At 43.3% G+C, this 16,838-nt stretch overlaps 1 pseudogene; it reads left to right on the plus strand.

The window, feature by feature from the left end:
• The first annotated feature begins 2,797 nt into the window (after window positions 1-2,797).
• Window positions 2,798-3,672, plus strand: LOC110296902 (large ribosomal subunit protein uL10 pseudogene; annotated as a pseudogene).
• The last annotated feature ends 13,166 nt before the right edge of the window (window positions 3,673-16,838 follow it).

The following is a 16,838-nucleotide window of genomic DNA, read 5'->3' on the forward strand; positions in this document are numbered from 1 at the left end:
AGGCAGTAATAACTGGACAGTACATGGAGCATGAAATCAGGTCAGATCAGGGGAGGTGAGTGTGGCAAATAAGAAGAAACCCCTTGAAGGTGCAGAGGCATGGTGGGCTCCAAACAGCAGCCATGGGACTCGAGTGGTGTGTGTGCACCCCAAGGAGAACAGCAGGGAGCTATTTAATTAAACACTAACATACCCCCTAACTTGAAGGCACAGTTCGTTCTAAATATAAGTGGCATCTTTAACTCCTTCGAAGTCACTCTCCTCTACCCTAACTTATGACTTGTGATCCTCTCTAGGGTGTAACCTTTTTAGGGATGGGAGAGACCATAGAGGAAAATACGGCAAGAGTTTGGTTCTGATGGCTTCTGCCACTGATGTATTATCTAATAAACAGAGGGAGAGGACTGGAAACGAAAGCTTCTCACCCACGTTGGATCCCAGATACGCACATACTTCCTCCAGAAGGCAAAGTTTTCCATCTTAGTGTGAAATTCTGGAGAACAAATGACAAGCGTGAATGAAGGGGCATAGCATATTCTTCCTAGGTTTACCTTAATTGAAATGTATGAGGGAAATACATAATTTAAAGGAATAGCTCATATGCCTTTGTAATGTAAATAGCTCCGTGATGTGAGTGTCACATGTGACTGCTGTCTCTTCTTGTCTCACTGAACCATTGTCATGTGTCAAGCTGGTGTGATGCTTGCATCTTGACTCTTGAGACATCACACCTAAGTCAGTATGTCCAGAGCACCATTGGCTCGGCATGCTGCCACTGCCCAAACTCCCAGGCCTGACCTACGGTGGCCACCCGACTGAACTACTCATCCTCACTCCGATGGGGTCGGACTTTTACTCATTTCTCTTTAAATATTCAAATTCTGTCAGTTCATTCATTCAGCAAATCATAGCCAACCTTGGGCAACTTCTCTATGACACTGTGGCCCCAGCAGTGCAGCTCCTGCCTAGAAGTCCAGACCACAGGCCTATTACTTTCTACCATGCCTGGTTCTCACAGCAGCCAGAATGATCCTCTTAAGAGGAAAACTGGGTCGAATCCCTTCCTGCCAAATCTTCCAGTAGCCTTTCTTGCTGCTCAGACTCCAGTCTTCTCACACCCAAGTGCTAGTGGTCTGGCCGTGTACGGTTCTCCATGTTCTTCTACCTTTGCTGGGTTTCTTCCTGCTGACTTCCTGGAGTCCAGTCCCTCCATGCTCCCTGATCGCCTGCATTAGTCCTAACTGCCCAACCCATAGCCCTAGCTATAAAGTTCTCTAGTGCATACCCATAGCCCTAACTATAAAGTTCTCCTTTACATACCAGGCCTTGTCTGTAGTCATCTTGTATTAATAGCTCTGGGATGTGGGATGTGATTTCATCCTCTGGAGCAGGGGGTGGGGGTGGTCAGGCATGCTGACAAACACCCTGTACTTGACACAGGGAGTCTCTATAACAGAGATGCTCTGGCCCCATGGCAGTAGTCGCTAGGCTAAGAAACCTTGCTTTATCTCAGTGCTCCAATGTTTCCTCCCAAGGAAAGATGTTGTAAACTCACTTTCCAAAGTGTCTTTCCCCATCCTGTCCACCTCCAGCCCTCCCTCACCTTCAGCAGCAATAAGAACACACATTTCACAGGGCAGTGGTGGCACACGCCTTTAATCCCAGCACTTGGGAGGCAGAAGCAGGCAGATTTCTGAGTTCGAGGCCAGCCTGGTCTACTGAGCGTGTTCCAGGACAGCCAGAGCTACACAGAGAAACCCTGTCTTGGAACAAAACAAAACGACCCAACCAAACAAAAATCCACATTTCTGCTTTTGTCTCTCCTCCCTGGTTGAAAGCAAGCTCTCCAAGGGAAGGATCTTTGGCTGACTCATTGCTGATTCTCTTGGTGTGTAGCACAAGGGCCTGGCACATAAATCCTTGATAAATGTGGCTGCATCCTGAAGTTTAGAGTCAGCCTCCCACCCAAAGTTGTGCAGGCTACTAAGAAAACGACTCATGCTTATCAGTCCTTTAAGCCACTTCAAGATTGAAGCACATATATTATAAGCAAAGGGTCTTACACTTGTTACAAAATAAATCTTGTTTTAGGGGATGTCCTTGCACCAAGATGTCATAGGGAAAACCCATTCTGCATGTATCACAATATTTTTTTTAAAATGTAGTTAACCGCTAAGGAAGACACCCGAAGTCAGCCTCTGACCTTCATATTCAGATGTACACATGAATGCACACATGGATAGACACATGAACACACACAAAGGAAAAATAAATGCTGCTTTAACACAGTCCTCCTGGCTCCCTCCTTCCAAGTTGGCACACCCTGTTGATGACGTTTCCCGTGTAGAAAGCCTAGCCCCATTATCAGTCAGGTCCTGGCATGCGATGGCCACTGCTCATTCCTTACAGTCTGTGGCCCTTCTTGCTAATCACAGTGCTGCTGTGAGTTGGGAACTCTGGGTAGCCTGATGCCCTCACCCATGGGACAGGCCCTCACTCTTTCAGCACACCCCACAGTCAATGTTAGCTTAAAAACTTACTTTATCTCAAGCTCTCTGTTGATTTTTCTCTGGTAAGACAAAATTGCCAGTCTTCCTCAGCCCCAGTTTGACAATAATGGAACCTTGAAATGATTATCCCAATTTAAGGACAGCATAGATTCTGGGCTCATTTTTATAAACATAAAATTGTGTGTCCTTTGTTCTTAAAAACCATGTATGGGTCTCTTGCCAGGCATCCTCATTAGAGTGGCATTGTCTTTAAATCCTGCATGGCAATAATCTGATGCACTGTCGTGATGCCCAGGGAAGACAGGGCAACCCGGAGGTCCAACTACTTCCTTAAGATTATCCAACTACTAGATGATTACCCAAAATGCTTCGTTGTGGAAGTGGACAATGTGGGCTCCGTGCAGACGTAGCAGACCTGAGTGTCCCTTCGAGGGAAGGCTGTGGTGCTGGTGGGCAAGAACACCATGACTCGCAAGGCCCTTCTGGGGGCATCTGGAAAAGAGCCCAGCTCTGGAGAAACTACTGCCTCACTGCCAGGGGAACGTGGGCTTCGTGTTCACAGAGGAGGACCTCACTGAGATTAGGGGTGTGCTGCTGGCCACTAAAGTGCTGGCTCCACTTCTGCTGCTGCCATTGGCCAGGATGAGTCACTGTGTCAGCTCAGAACACTGGTCTGGGGCCGAAGAAGACCTCTTTCTCCCAGGCTGTAGGCATCACCACTAAAATCTCCACAGGTACCACTGAAATTCTGAGTGATGCAGTTGATAAACCTGGAGACAAAGCAAGAGCCAGGGAAGCCACACCGTTGAACATCTGCCCCTTTCAGCTGATCATCTAGGAGGTGTTTGATTGACAAAGGCAGCCTTTACAACCCGGAAGTGCTTGACACCACAGAGTTGACTCTGCCCTTCTGCTTCCTAAACGGTGTCTGAAATATGGCCAGCTTTTGTCTGCAGACTGGTTACCCGACTGTTACCTCAGCCACACACTGTATCGCCAACAGATACAACCCTCCCACTTGCTGAAAAGGTCAAAGCCTTCTTGGTTGATCCTTCTGCTGTTTGTGGCTGTCACCACCACGGCTGTAGCCCGAGCAGAGGCTGAAGCAAAGAAAGAGTTGGAAGAATCAGATGAGGGTATGGGATTTGGTCTCTTCGACTAATCCCCCTCTCAAAGCAGCCAATTCATCCAGCTTAATTTGAGATACAAGGAAATAAAGGCATACTTCTCTTAAAACAACAACAAAAGCCCAAACAAACAAAAACCAAACCAAACCAACCAACCAAAAAACCATGCATGAACTTTAAAAAAAAAAAATCAGTTCATTTATTTTTGCCACTTAGACTTGTCTGCATCTCAAGATGACTTCAAGTTTTATTTTTCAGAGATATAAATTTCTGTATTTGGCATTAGGCACTTTAATTTTGGACTATGACCATTTCTCTGCTTTACGCCTACGCTCTCTTCCCTGACAGTCATATGCACACATGCACGTTGACTGCACATGCGCCATGCTCAATAAATAGCCACCATTCCCATGGAGATGGCCCAAACAGGAGCTAGCTAGTTAGTGGGAGCCTCTGCTGGAGACCCCCAATGTTACCAAGTGATGTTAACCTCTTCCTTGGAAATGGGCCACAAGCTTAGCCGTGAGCCCTGCAGGCCTTATCAGAGTTTTGGGTTTTGCTGTGCTCTGCAGTCTACTCCTTAATGAAATCACTGTGTTTGGCAGCCCCTTAGCAAGCGGCTGAGTACTTCAGCTTCTCACTTGGGATTTCCTGTTGACCTTGACCTCCCTGGGCTCTGACTGGAAAAGTAGCCTGCAGACTTGTCTGACTCCACCCTTGCCTCCTCCAGATTCCCTCTTAGGATACCACAAACATATTTGCCTCCTGTTATCCCACTGTGCTGGCTGGTTTTGTATGTTACCTTGATGTACTAGAGTTGTCAGAGAGGAAGGAACCTCCCTTGAGATCCAGCTGAAAGACATTTTCTCAATTAGTGACCAAGTGGGGAAGACCCAGCCCATTGTGGGAGGTGCCATCCCTGAACTGGTGGTCCTGGGTTCTATGAAAAAGCAGACTGAGCAAGCCATGTGAAGTAAGCCATAAGCAGGATTCCTCCATGGCCTCTGTATCTGCTCCTGCCTCCAGGCACCAGCCCTGCTTGAGTTCTTATCCTGACTTCCACCAATGATGGATTTTGATGTGGAAAGGTAAGCTGAATAAGCCCTTTCCTCCCCAGCTGGCGTTTTGGTCGCAGTGTTTCATCACAGCAATGGAAAGCCTAAGACACCCAGTGAAGTTTTCAGCTGGGGAGAAGCCCTGGGGCATCTTTTTTTTTTTTTTAATTTTTATTAGGTATTTTCCTCATTTACATTTCCAATGCTATCCCAAAAGTCCCCCATACCCACCCCCCACTCCCCCTTTTTGACCCTGGCATTCCCCTGTATTGGGGCATATAAAGTTTGCAAGTCCAATGGGCCTCTCTTCCCAGTGATGGCCGACTAGGCCATCTTTTGATACATATGCAGCTAGAGACAAGAGCTCTGGGGTACCGGTTAGTTCATATTGTTGTTCCACCTATAGGGTTGCAGATCTCTTTAGCTCCTTGGGTACTTTCTCTCGCTCCTCCACTGGGGGCCCTGTGATCCATCCAATAGCTGACTGTGAGCATCCACTTCTGTGTTTGCTAGGCCCCGGCATTGTCTCACAAGAGACAGCTATATCTGGGTCCTTTCAGCAAAATCTTGCTAGTGTATGCAATGGTGTCAGCGTTTAGAAGCTGATTATGGGATGAATCCCTGGATATGGCAATCATTAGATGGTCCATCCTTTTGTCACAGCTCCAAATTTTGTCTCTGTAACTTCTTCCATGGGTGTTTTGTTCCCAATTCTAAGAAGGGGCAAAGTGTCCACACTTTGGTCTTCATTCTTCTTGAGTATCATGCGTTTAGCAAATTGTAACTTATATCTCAGGTATCCTAAGTTTCTGGGCTAATATCCACTTATCAGTGAGTACATATTGTGTGAGTTCCTTTGTGATTGTGTTACCTCAAGCAGGATGATGCCCTCCAGGTCCATCTATTTGCCTAGGAATTTTATAAATTCATTCCTTTTAATAGCTGAGTAGTACTCCATTGTGTAAATGTACTACATTTTCTGTATCCATTCCTTTGTTGAGGGGCATCTGGGTTCTTTCCAGCTTCTGGCTATTATAAATAGGGCTGCTATGAACATAGTGGAGCATGTGTCCTTTTTACCGGTTGGGACATCTTCTGGATATATGCCCAGGAGAGGTATTGCTGGATCCTCCGGTAGTACTATGTCCAATTTTCTGAGGAACCGCCAGACTGATTTCCAGAGTGGTTGTACAAGCTTGCAATCCCACCAACAATGGAGGAGTGTTCCTCTTTCTCCACATCCTCGCCAGCATCTGCTGTCACCTGAATTTTTGATCTTAGCCATTCTGACTGGTGTGAGGTGGAATCTCAGGGTTGTTTTGATTTGCATTTCCCTGATGATTAAGGATGTTGAACATTTTTTCAGGTGCTTCTCTGCCATTCGGTATTCCTCAGGTGAGAATTCTTTGTTCAGTTCTGAGCCCCATTTTTTAATGGGGTTATTTGACTTTCTGGAGTCCACCTTCTTGAGTTCTTTATATATATTGGATATTAGTCCCTTATCTGATTTAGGATAGGTAAAGATCCTTTCCCAATCTGTTGGTGGTTTTTTTGTCTTATTGATGGTGTCTTTAGCCTTGCAGAAGCTTTGTAGTTTCATGAGGTCCCACTTGTCAATTCTCGATCTTACAGCACAAGCCATTACTGTTCTATTCAGGAATTTTTCCCCTGTGCCCATATCTTCAAGGCTTTTCCCCACTTTCTCCTCTATAAGTTTCAGTGTCTCTGGTTTTATGTGAAGTTCCTTGATCCACTTAGACTTGACCTTAGTACAAGGAGATAGGAATGGATCGATTCCCATTCTTCTACATGTTAACAACCAGTTGTGCCAGCACCATTTGTTGAAAATGCTGTCTTTCTTCCACTGGATGTTTTTAGCTCCCTTGTCGAAGATCAAGTGACCGTAGGTGTGTGGGTTCATTTCTGGGTCTTCAATTCTATTCCATTGGTCTACTTGTCTGTCACTATACCAGTACCACGCAGTTTTTATCACAATTGCTCTGTAGTAAAGCTTTAGGTCCGGCATGGTGATTCCACCAGAGGTTCTTTTATCCTTGAGAAGACTTTTTGCTATCCTAGGTTTTTTGTTATTCCAGATGAATTTGCAGATTGCACTTTCTAATTCGTTGAAGAATTGATTTGGAATATTGATGGGGATTGCATTGAATCTGTAGATTGCTTTTGGCAAGATAGCCATTTTTACAATGTTGATCCTGCCAATCCATGAGCATGGGAGATCTTTCCATCTTCTGAGATCTTCTATAATTTCTTTCTTCAGAGACTTGAAGTTTTTATTATACAGATCTTTCACTTCCTTAGTTAGAGTCACACTAAGATATTTAATATTATTTGTGACTATTGAGAAGGGTGTTGTTTCCCTAATTTCTTTCTCAGCCTGTTTATTCTTTGTGTAGAGAAAGGCCATTGATTTGTTTGAGTTAATTTTATATCCAGCTATTTCACCGAAGCTGTTTATCAGGCTTAGGAGTTCTCTGGTGGAATTTTTAGGGTCACTTATATATACTATCATATCATCTGCAAAGAGTGATATTTTGACTTCATCTTTTCCAATTTGTATCCCTTTGATCTCCTTTTGTTGTCGAATTGCTCTGGCTAGGACTTCAAGTACAATGTTGAATAGGTATGGAGAAAGTGGACAGCCTTGTCTAGTCCCTGATTTTAGAGGGATTGCTTCAAGCTTCTCACCATTTACTTTGATGTTGGCTACTGGTTTGCTGTAGATTGCTTTTATCATGTTTAGGTATGGGCCTTGAATTCCTGATCTTTCCAAGACTTTTATCATGAATGGGTGTTGGATCTTGTCAAATGCTTTTTCCGCATCTAACGAGATGACCATGTGGTTTTTGTCTTTGAGTTTGTTTATATACTGGATTACGTTGATGGATTTCCATATATTGAACCATCCCTGCATCCCTGGGATGAAACCTACTTGGTCAGGATGGATGATTGTTTTGATGTGTTCTTGGATTCGGTTAGCAAGAACTTTATTGAGGATTTTTGCATCAATATTCATAAGGGATATTGGTCTGAAGTTTTCTATCTTTGTTGGGTCTTTTTGTGGTTTAGGTATCAGAGTAATTGTGGCTTCATAGAATGAGTTGGGTAGAGTACCTTCTGTTTCTATTTTGTGGAATAGTTTGTGAAGAACTGGGATTAGATCTTCTTTGAAGGTCTGATAGAACTCTGCACTAAACCCATCTGGTCCTGGGCTTTTTTTAGTTGGGAGACTATTAATGACTGCTTCTATTTCTTTGGGGGATATAGGGCTGTTTAGATCATTAACCTGATCTTGATTCAGCTTTGGTACCTGGTATCTGTCTAGGAACTTCTCCATTTCATCCAGGTTCTCCAGTTTTGTTGAGTATAGCCTTTGGTAGAAGGATCTGATGGTGTTTTGGATGTCTTCAGGATCTGTTGTTATGTCTCCTTTTTCATTTCTGATTTTGTTAATTAGGATGCTTTCCCTGTGCCCTCTAGTGAGTCTGGCTAAGGGTTTATCTATCTTGTTGATTTTCTCAAAGAACCAGCTCCTTGATTGGTTGATTCTTTGAATAGTTTTTCTTGTTTCCACTTGGTTGATTTCGCCCCTGAGTTTGATTATTTCCTGCCGTCTACTCCTCTTGGGTGAATTTGCTTCCTTTTGTTCTAGTGCTTTTAGGTGTGTTGTCAAGCTGCTAATGTGTGCTCTCTCTAGTTTCCTTTTGGAGGCACTCAGAGCTATGAGTTTTCCTCTTAGAAATGCTTTCATTGCGTCCCATAAGTTTGGGTATGTTGTGGCTTCATTTTCATTGAACTCTAAAAAGTCCTTAATTTCTTTCTTTATTCCTTCCTTGACCAAGGTATCATTGAGAAGAGTGTTGTTCAGTTTCCACGTGAAGGTTGGCTTTCTATTATTTATTTTGTTATTGAAGATCAGCATTAGTCCATGGTGATCTGATAGGATGCATGGGACAATTTCAATATTTTTGTATCTGTTGAGGCCTGTTTTGTGATCAATTATGTGGTCAATTTTGGAGAAGGTACCATGAGGTGCTGAGAAGAAGGTATATCCTTTTGTTTTAGGATAGAATGTTCTGTAGATATCTGCCAGATCCATTTGATTCATAATTTCCCTTAGTTTCTCTGTGTCCCTGTTTAGTTTCTGTTTCCATGATCTGTCCATTGGTGAAAGTGGTGTGTTGAAGTATCCCACTATTATTGTATGAGGTGCAATGTGTGCTTTGAGATTTACTAAAGTTTCTTTAATGAATGTGGCTGCCTTTGTATTTGGAGCATAGATATTCAGGATTGATAGTTCCTCTTGGAGGATTTTACCTTTGATGAGTATGAAGTGTCCCTCCCTGTCTTTTTTAATGACTTTGGGTTGGAAGTCAATCTTATCAGATATTAGAATGGCTACTCCAGCTTGTTTCTTCATACCATTTGCTTGGAAAATTGTTTTCCAGCCTTTCATTCTGAGGTAGTGTCTATCTTTTTCTCTGAGATGAGTTTCCTGTAAGCAGCAAAATGTTGGGTCTTGTTTGTGTAGCCAGTTTGTTAGTCTATGTCTTTTTATCGGGGAGTTGAGTCCATTGATATTAAGAGATATTAAGGAAAAGTAATTGTTGTTTCCTGTTATTTTTGTTGTTAAAGTTGGCATTCTGTTCTTGTGGCTGTCTTCTTTTAGGTTTGTTGAGGGATTACCTTCTTGTTGTTTCTAGGGCGTGGTTCCTGTCCTTGTATTGGTTTTTTTCTGTTATTATCCTTTGAAGGGCTGGATTCGTGGGGAGATAATGTGTGAATTTGGTTTTGTCGTGGAATACTTTGGTTTCTCCATCTATGTTAATTGAGAGTTTGGCTGGGTATAGTAGCCTGGGCTGGAATTTGTGTTCTTTTAGTGTCTGTATAACATCCGTCCAGGATCTTCTGGCTTTCATAGTCTCTGGTGAAAAATCTGGTCTAATTCTGATAGGCTTGCCTTTATATGTTACTTGGCCTTTTTCTCTTACTGCTTTTAGTATTCTATCTTTATTTAGAGCATTTGTTGTTCTGATTATTATGTGTCGGGAGGTATTTCTTTTCTGGTCCAGTCTATTTGGAGTTCTGTAGGCTTCTTGTATGTTCATGGGCGTCTCTTTCTTTAGATTTGGGAAGTTTTCTTCTATAATTTTGTTGAAGATGTTTGCTGGTCCTTTGAGTTGAAAATCTTCATTCTCATCCACTCCTATTATCCGTAGGTTTGGTCTTCTCATTGTGTCCTGTATTTCTTGGATGTTTTGAGTTAGGATCTTTTTGCATTTTACATTTTCCTTGATTGTTGTGCCGATGTTCTCTATGGAATCTTCTGCACCTGAGATTCTCTCTTCCATCTCTTGTATTCTGTTGCTGATGCTGGTATCTATGGCTCCAGATTTCTTTCCTAGGGTTTCTATCTCCAGTGTTGCCTCATTTTGGGTTTTCTTTATTGTGTCTACTTCCCTTTTTAGGTCTAGTATGGTTTTGTTCATTTCCATCATCTGTTTGGATGTGTTTTCCTTTTTTTCATTAAGGACTTCTACCTGTTTGATTAGATTGTCCTGTTTTTCTTTAAGGATTTGTAACTCTTTAGCAGTGTTCTCCTGCAATTCTTTAAGGGATTTTTGTGCTTCCTCTTTATTGTCTTCTACCTGTTTACCAGTGTTCCTTTGTATTTCTTTAAGTGTGTTATTAAAGTCCTTCTTGAAGTCCTCTACCATCATCATGAGATAGATTTAGATCCGTGTCTAGCTTTTCCGGTGTGTTGGGGTGCCCTGGACTGGGCGAAGTGGGAGTGCTGGGTTCTGATGATGGTGAGTGGTCTTGGTTTCTGTTAGTAAGATTATTATGTTTACCTTTCGCCATCTGGTAATCTCTGGGGTTAGTTGTTGTCGTTGTCACTGTTTAAAGATTGGAGCAGAAGCTGTGTTCCACTCACCAGCAGTCTCAAAATCCTGTGGCGGGGGTCGTGGGTAGCTGGCAGTACCCCGGTGCTGGTCCAGCCGGAAGAGGCCTGTGGTCCTACTCAGGCCGGTTTTCTGCTTCCCTAACTAATGCAGTCTCAGGTCCCGCGTGCAATTGGATTGGAGCAGAAGCTGTGTTCCACTCACCAGAAGTCTTAAGATCCTGTGGCGGGTGTTGTGGGTAGTTGGCAAGTGTCAGCCGACCCTGCGCCCTCGCTACCCCGGTGCTTTTCTGACCGGAAGAGGCTTGTAGACCTACGTAGGCCGGATTTCTCCCTCCCCAACCAGAGCAGTCTCAGGTCCCTAAACATGATAAAAGCAATCTACAGCAAACCAGTAGCCAACATCAAAGTAAATGGTGAGAAGCTTGAAGCAATCCCTCTAAAATCAGGGACTAGACAAGGCTGTCCACTTTCTCCATACCTATTCAACATTGTACTTGAAGTCCTAGCCAGAGCAATTCGACAACAAAAGGAGATCAAAGGGATACAAATTGGAAAAGATGAAGTCAAAATATCACTCTTTGCAGATGATATGATAGTATATATAAGTGACCCTAAAAATTCCACCAGAGAACTCCTAAGCCTGATAAACAGCTTCGGTGAAATAGCTGGATATAAAATTAACTCAAACAAATCAATGGCCTTTCTCTACACAAAGAATAAACAGGCTGAGAAAGAAATTAGGGAAACAACACCCTTCTCAATAGTCACAAATAATATTAAATATCTTAGTGTGACTCTAACTAAGGAAGTGAAAGATCTGTATAATAAAAACTTCAAGTCTCTGAAGAAAGAAATTATAGAAGATCTCAGAAGATGGAAAGATCTCCCATGCTCATGGATTGGCAGGATCAACATTGTAAAAATGGCTATCTTGCCAAAAGCAATCTACAGATTCAATGCAATCCCCATCAATATTCCAAATCAATTCTTCAACGAATTAGAAAGTGCAATCTGCAAATTCATCTGGAATAACAAAAAACCTAGGATAGCAAAAAGTCTTCTCAAGGATAAAAGAACCTCTGGTGGAATCACCATGCCGGACCTAAAGCTTTACTACAGAGCAATTGTGATAAAAACTGCGTGGTACTGGTATAGTGACAGACAAGTAGACCAATGGAATAGAATTGAAGACCCAGAAATGAACCCACACACCTACGGTCACTTGATCTTCGACAAGGGAGCTAAAAACATCCAGTGGAAGAAAGACAGCATTTTCAACAAATGGTGCTGGCACAACTGGTTGTTAACATGTAGAAGAATGGGAATCGATCCATTCCTATCTCCTTGTACTAAGGTCAAGTCTAAGTGGATCAAGGAACTTCACATAAAACCAGAGACACTGAAACTTATAGAGGAGAAAGTGGGGAAAAGCCTTGAAGATATGGGCACAGGGGAAAAATTCCTGAATAGAACAGTAATGGCTTGTGCTGTAAGATCGAGAATTGACAAGTGGGACCTCATGAAACTACAAAGCTTCTGCAAGGCTAAAGACACCATCAATAAGACAAAAAAACCACCAACAGATTGGGAAAGGATCTTTACCTATCCTAAATCAGATAAGGGACTAATATCCAATATATATAAAGAACTCAAGAAGGTGGACTCCAGAAAGTCAAATAACCCCATTAAAAAATGGGGCTCAGAACTGAACAAAGAATTCTCACCTGAGGAATACCGAATGGCAGAGAAGCACCTGAAAAAATGTTCAACATCCTTAATCATCAGGGAAATGCAAATCAAAACAACCCTGAGATTCCACCTCACACCAGTCAGAATGGCTAAGATCAAAAATTCAGGTGACAGCAGATGCTGGCGAGGATGTGGAGAAAGAGGAACACTCCTCCATTGTTGGTGGGATTGCAAGCTTGTACAACCACTCTGGAAATCAGTCTGGTGGTTCCTCAGAAAATTGGACATAGTACTACCGGAGGATCCAGCAATACCTCTCCTGGGCATATATCCAGAAGATGTCCCAACCGGTAAAAAGGACACATGCTCCACTATGTTCATAGCAGCCCTATTTATAATAGCCAGAAGCTGGAAAGAACCCAGATGTCCCTCAACAGAGGAATGGATACAGAAATTATGGTACATTTACACAATGGAATACTACTCAGCTATTAAAAAGAATGAATTTATGAAATTCCTAGCCAAATGGATGGACCTGGAGGGCATCATCTTGAGTGAAGTAACACAATCACAAAAGAACTCACACAATTTGTATTCACTGATAAGTGGATATTAGCCCAAAACTTAGGATACCCAAGATATAAGATACAATTTGCTAAACGCATGAAACTCAAGAAGAATGAAGACCAAAGTGTGGACACTGTGCACCTTCTTAGAATTGGGAACAAAACACCCAGGGAAGGAGTTACAGAGACAAAGTTCGTAGCTGTGATGAAAGGATGGACCATTTAGAGACTGCTGTATCCAGGGATCCATCCCATAATCAGCTTCTAAACGCTGACACCATTGCATACACTAGCAAGATTTTGCTGAAAGGACCCAAATATAGCTGTCTCTTGTGAGACGATGCCGGGGCCTAGCAAACACAGGAGTGGATGTTCACAGTCAGCTATTGGATGTATCACAGGGCTCCCAATGGAGAAGCTAGAGAAAGTACCCAAGGAGCTAAAGGGATCTGCAACCCTATTGTTGGAACAACATGATGTACTAACCAGAACCCCGGAGCTCTTGTCTCTAGCTGCATATGTATCGAAAGATGACCTAGTCGGCCATCAATGGAAAGAGAGGCCCATTGGACTTGCAAACTTTATATGCCCCAATATAGGGGAATGCCAGGGCCAAAAGAATGGGAATGGGTGGGTAGGGAAGTGGGGGGTGCTATGGGGGACTTTTGGGATAGCATTGGAAATGTAATTGAGGAAAATATGTAATAAAAATATTAAAAATTAAAAAAAAAAGAGGTGACCGTGTTATAAGGGCTCTGCTCCCGTGAGTACATGACTATCTTTCTCAAGAGGGTGGCTGACGTCTCTGCTTGTGAGTTGAGTACTCTGAAACTGAATCGGTTATTGTGCAAGTGTGTTCTTGTGGAACACATTTTCCACTAGTGTTCCGGTGTCCCTGTGATCACCTGTGGTCATCTGTGGTCACTAGCACATTTGATCTTGCCATAGGACTCACAAGAGAGACTGGGATGTTGTCCTACAGGGACACAATTAAAAGTGAATATTCCCAACATGATTCCTTAACATGCTTTTGAATTCCACTACTGTGATCTATAGAATACCTTCTTATTTATAAATCCTTTAGCCTCAGGTATTTGATCTACAGAAAATGGACTAAGATGAATATCGTTGTGTAGCTCAGCTCAGCCCATTTTCCTGGATGCCCAACAAAAGCCAATTACCACTGGGTTTGAGAAACAACTAATTTTATATTTCTATTGAATTTTAAGGTTTCAAAGCATCATATAACAGCAACATGTCTAACCCATTGGAGATAATATATAATAGATTAGGAAGATAAGCCCCTCCAGAGGAAAATTCCCAAAGGTTGGTTAGTGGATTAAAGCCAGATATCCATTTACCAGCATCCTCACCAGAGTGTATATGTGATAGTCCTCAAGTTCAGATTGACGGGTGCTCTGGCTTCTAAGTGTTCTATATTATACTCACCCCCTTTAAAGTACTGTGCCTGCCTGGTATGTGGGATGATATCACAAAACCTTATCCCTTCAGATCTGAGTAGTTTCTCTGGCTTGTCTCAGGTGGGGTCTGTAATGTTCTGTCAGCAGAGGACGTCAATGCCTTTTGACAGGGTTTGGGTGGACAGTGACAGTGGTGAGTGTGACAGCAGTCAGGATCTACCCAGGCCTTTCAAAGGCACTGGGTAAGTGCTTCTCCAATGCTCATTTAATGAACTTCAAAAAGCGCCTGTGCGGACAGCCTGCCCATCACTCTGGGAAAGAAGCCAGGGAAGCAATGTAACCTGTCCAGGGTCACACAGCAGCGTATGGAAAAAGGCAGGATTAGACGGGAGAGCAAAATATCCATGGGAGGAGACACAGAGACAAAGTGTGGAGCCGAGACAGAAGGAAAGGCCATCTAGAGACTGCCCCACCTGAAGATCCATCCCATACACAGTTGCCAAACCTGGACACTATTGCGGATGCCAGGAAGTGCTTGCTGATGAGAGCCTGATATGGATGTCTTCTGAGAGGATCTGCCAGAGCCTGACAAATACCGAGGAGGATGCTCGAAGCCAACCATTGGACTGGGGGGGGGGAGTGTTCCCCGATGGAGGAGTTGAAGAAGGGACTGAAGGAGCTGGGGTGGGGGGTTGCAGCCCCATTGAGGGAGCAACAGTGTAAACAAGCCAGACCCCCCCCCCCCAGGAGTTCCCAAGGACTAGACCACCAACCAAAGAGTACACATGGATGGGCCCATGGCTCTGGCCTTTTTAGACATCAGTGGGAGGAGAGGCCCTTGGGCCTGAGGGGTTTCGATACCCCATTGTAAGGGAATGCCAGGGCAGGAAGGTGGAAGTGGGTGGGTGGATGAGCACCCTCATAGAGGCAGGGGGAGGGAAGATGGGGTAGGGGAGACCTGGAAAGGGGATAACATCTAAATTGTAAATAAAAGGAAAAAAAAAAGACAAAAAAAGATATATTCTTGTGTAAACACAAAGTTAAAATTACGTGTATTTGCATTTAATATTTTTAAATAAATTATTTTTATCTCAACTAAAAAAAAAAAAAAGGCAGGATCAGAATTTAGGTCCAAGAGCCATAACAGCCTAAACTTTTTTTAATGAACAAACCTATTCAACAACATTATTTTGCATCCCTGCTACATGCCCAGGGCTCTATTAAGGGCTAGGAGTCCCTGCTGGCCATCCAAACTGAAGTTCATGAGACTACACTGAGGTATGCCTTTCCAAATCTATCATCTAAGTGTTAATAGTAGAGAAGGACACAAGTAACTGAGAGACAGGAGCAGCTAACGTCACAATAGAGCCAGGGTCTGCATCCTACAGGAACACAAGAGAAAGAAGTGTTTCTTAGAAGAATCAAAGGATGCTCCAAGGAAAATAATAGTTCCTTTCCAAGGCATGCCCAACAAAGGTGGGGTATTTTTAGAAACAGTCATTGTTTTTACATGTTTTTCCATGGCCGACCCAGAGGAACAGGAAAGAGAGGGAAAAGGATAATAAAAGAAAGGAAAAAGAATCTGAGTCAGGACGGTGATGATGTCATGTGTCACTCTAGCAAGGGGGCGGGAGGGGTGGAGACAGGGCTCCTGGGTAAGAGCAGGTTGCTGCTTGTCCTGAGGATCCACACTGGGTTCCACCACTCACACTGGGCAGCTTACAGCTGCCTGTAAGTGTAGCACCAGGGCATCCAGGCCCTCTTCTGACCCTATAGATTTCTGCATACAGGTGGTGTACATTCAAGCACATACCCTACACAACAAATAAGTAAACCAAAGTCTCAGAAGGTTGAATTGACTACTGAAAGAAAGAGGCATACACATTGTTTTAAGCAGGGACGTGCTGCTTTGAGAATCATTCTGATAAGTGAAAATTGGTTAGCCAAGGAGCAGTGGGAGGGCGCACTAGTGGAGTATCATTAAAGTCTGTTATTAGAAGGATGTGGGCATAGGGAGACGGCTTACTGGCTAAATCACTTACCTTAAAAGTTTTAGGACCAGAGATCAGATCCTCAGAAGCTTCCGGAAAGCCAGTAGGCATAGTGACACTTCTGTGGTCCCCAGCACACCAGAGGCAGAGGAATCGCTGAAGCAAGCTTCCTAATCAAACCAGCTGACCTTGTGAGCTCCCTATTCCAGAAGAGAGTCTGCCCCAATGCAAACGGTGGAGAGTTAAAGGGAGCTAAAACCATCCAGTGGAAGAAAGATAGCATTTTCAACAAATGGTGCTGGCACAACTGGTTGTTATCATGTAGAAGAATGGGAATCAATCCATTCCTATCTCCTTGTACTAAGGTCAAGTCTAAGTGGATCAAGGAACTTTACTGCAGAATTCTTAACCCTATATTGGACACCTATATCACAACCCGCTCCCCCAAGGCTCAAGAATAAGTGCAGGAAAAGATAAAGAGAAGAGGTAGTAGGTGACTTGCAGGAGACATTGTTTTCAAGATATAGCATGGTAGCTGCACATATGAACTCACAGT

The sequence above is a fragment of the Mus caroli genome, unplaced genomic scaffold (genome assembly GCF_978045245.1).
Source record: "Mus caroli unplaced genomic scaffold, Mus_caroli_1 scaffold_7, whole genome shotgun sequence".
NCBI classification, from domain to species: Eukaryota; Metazoa; Chordata; class Mammalia; order Rodentia; family Muridae; genus Mus; species Mus caroli.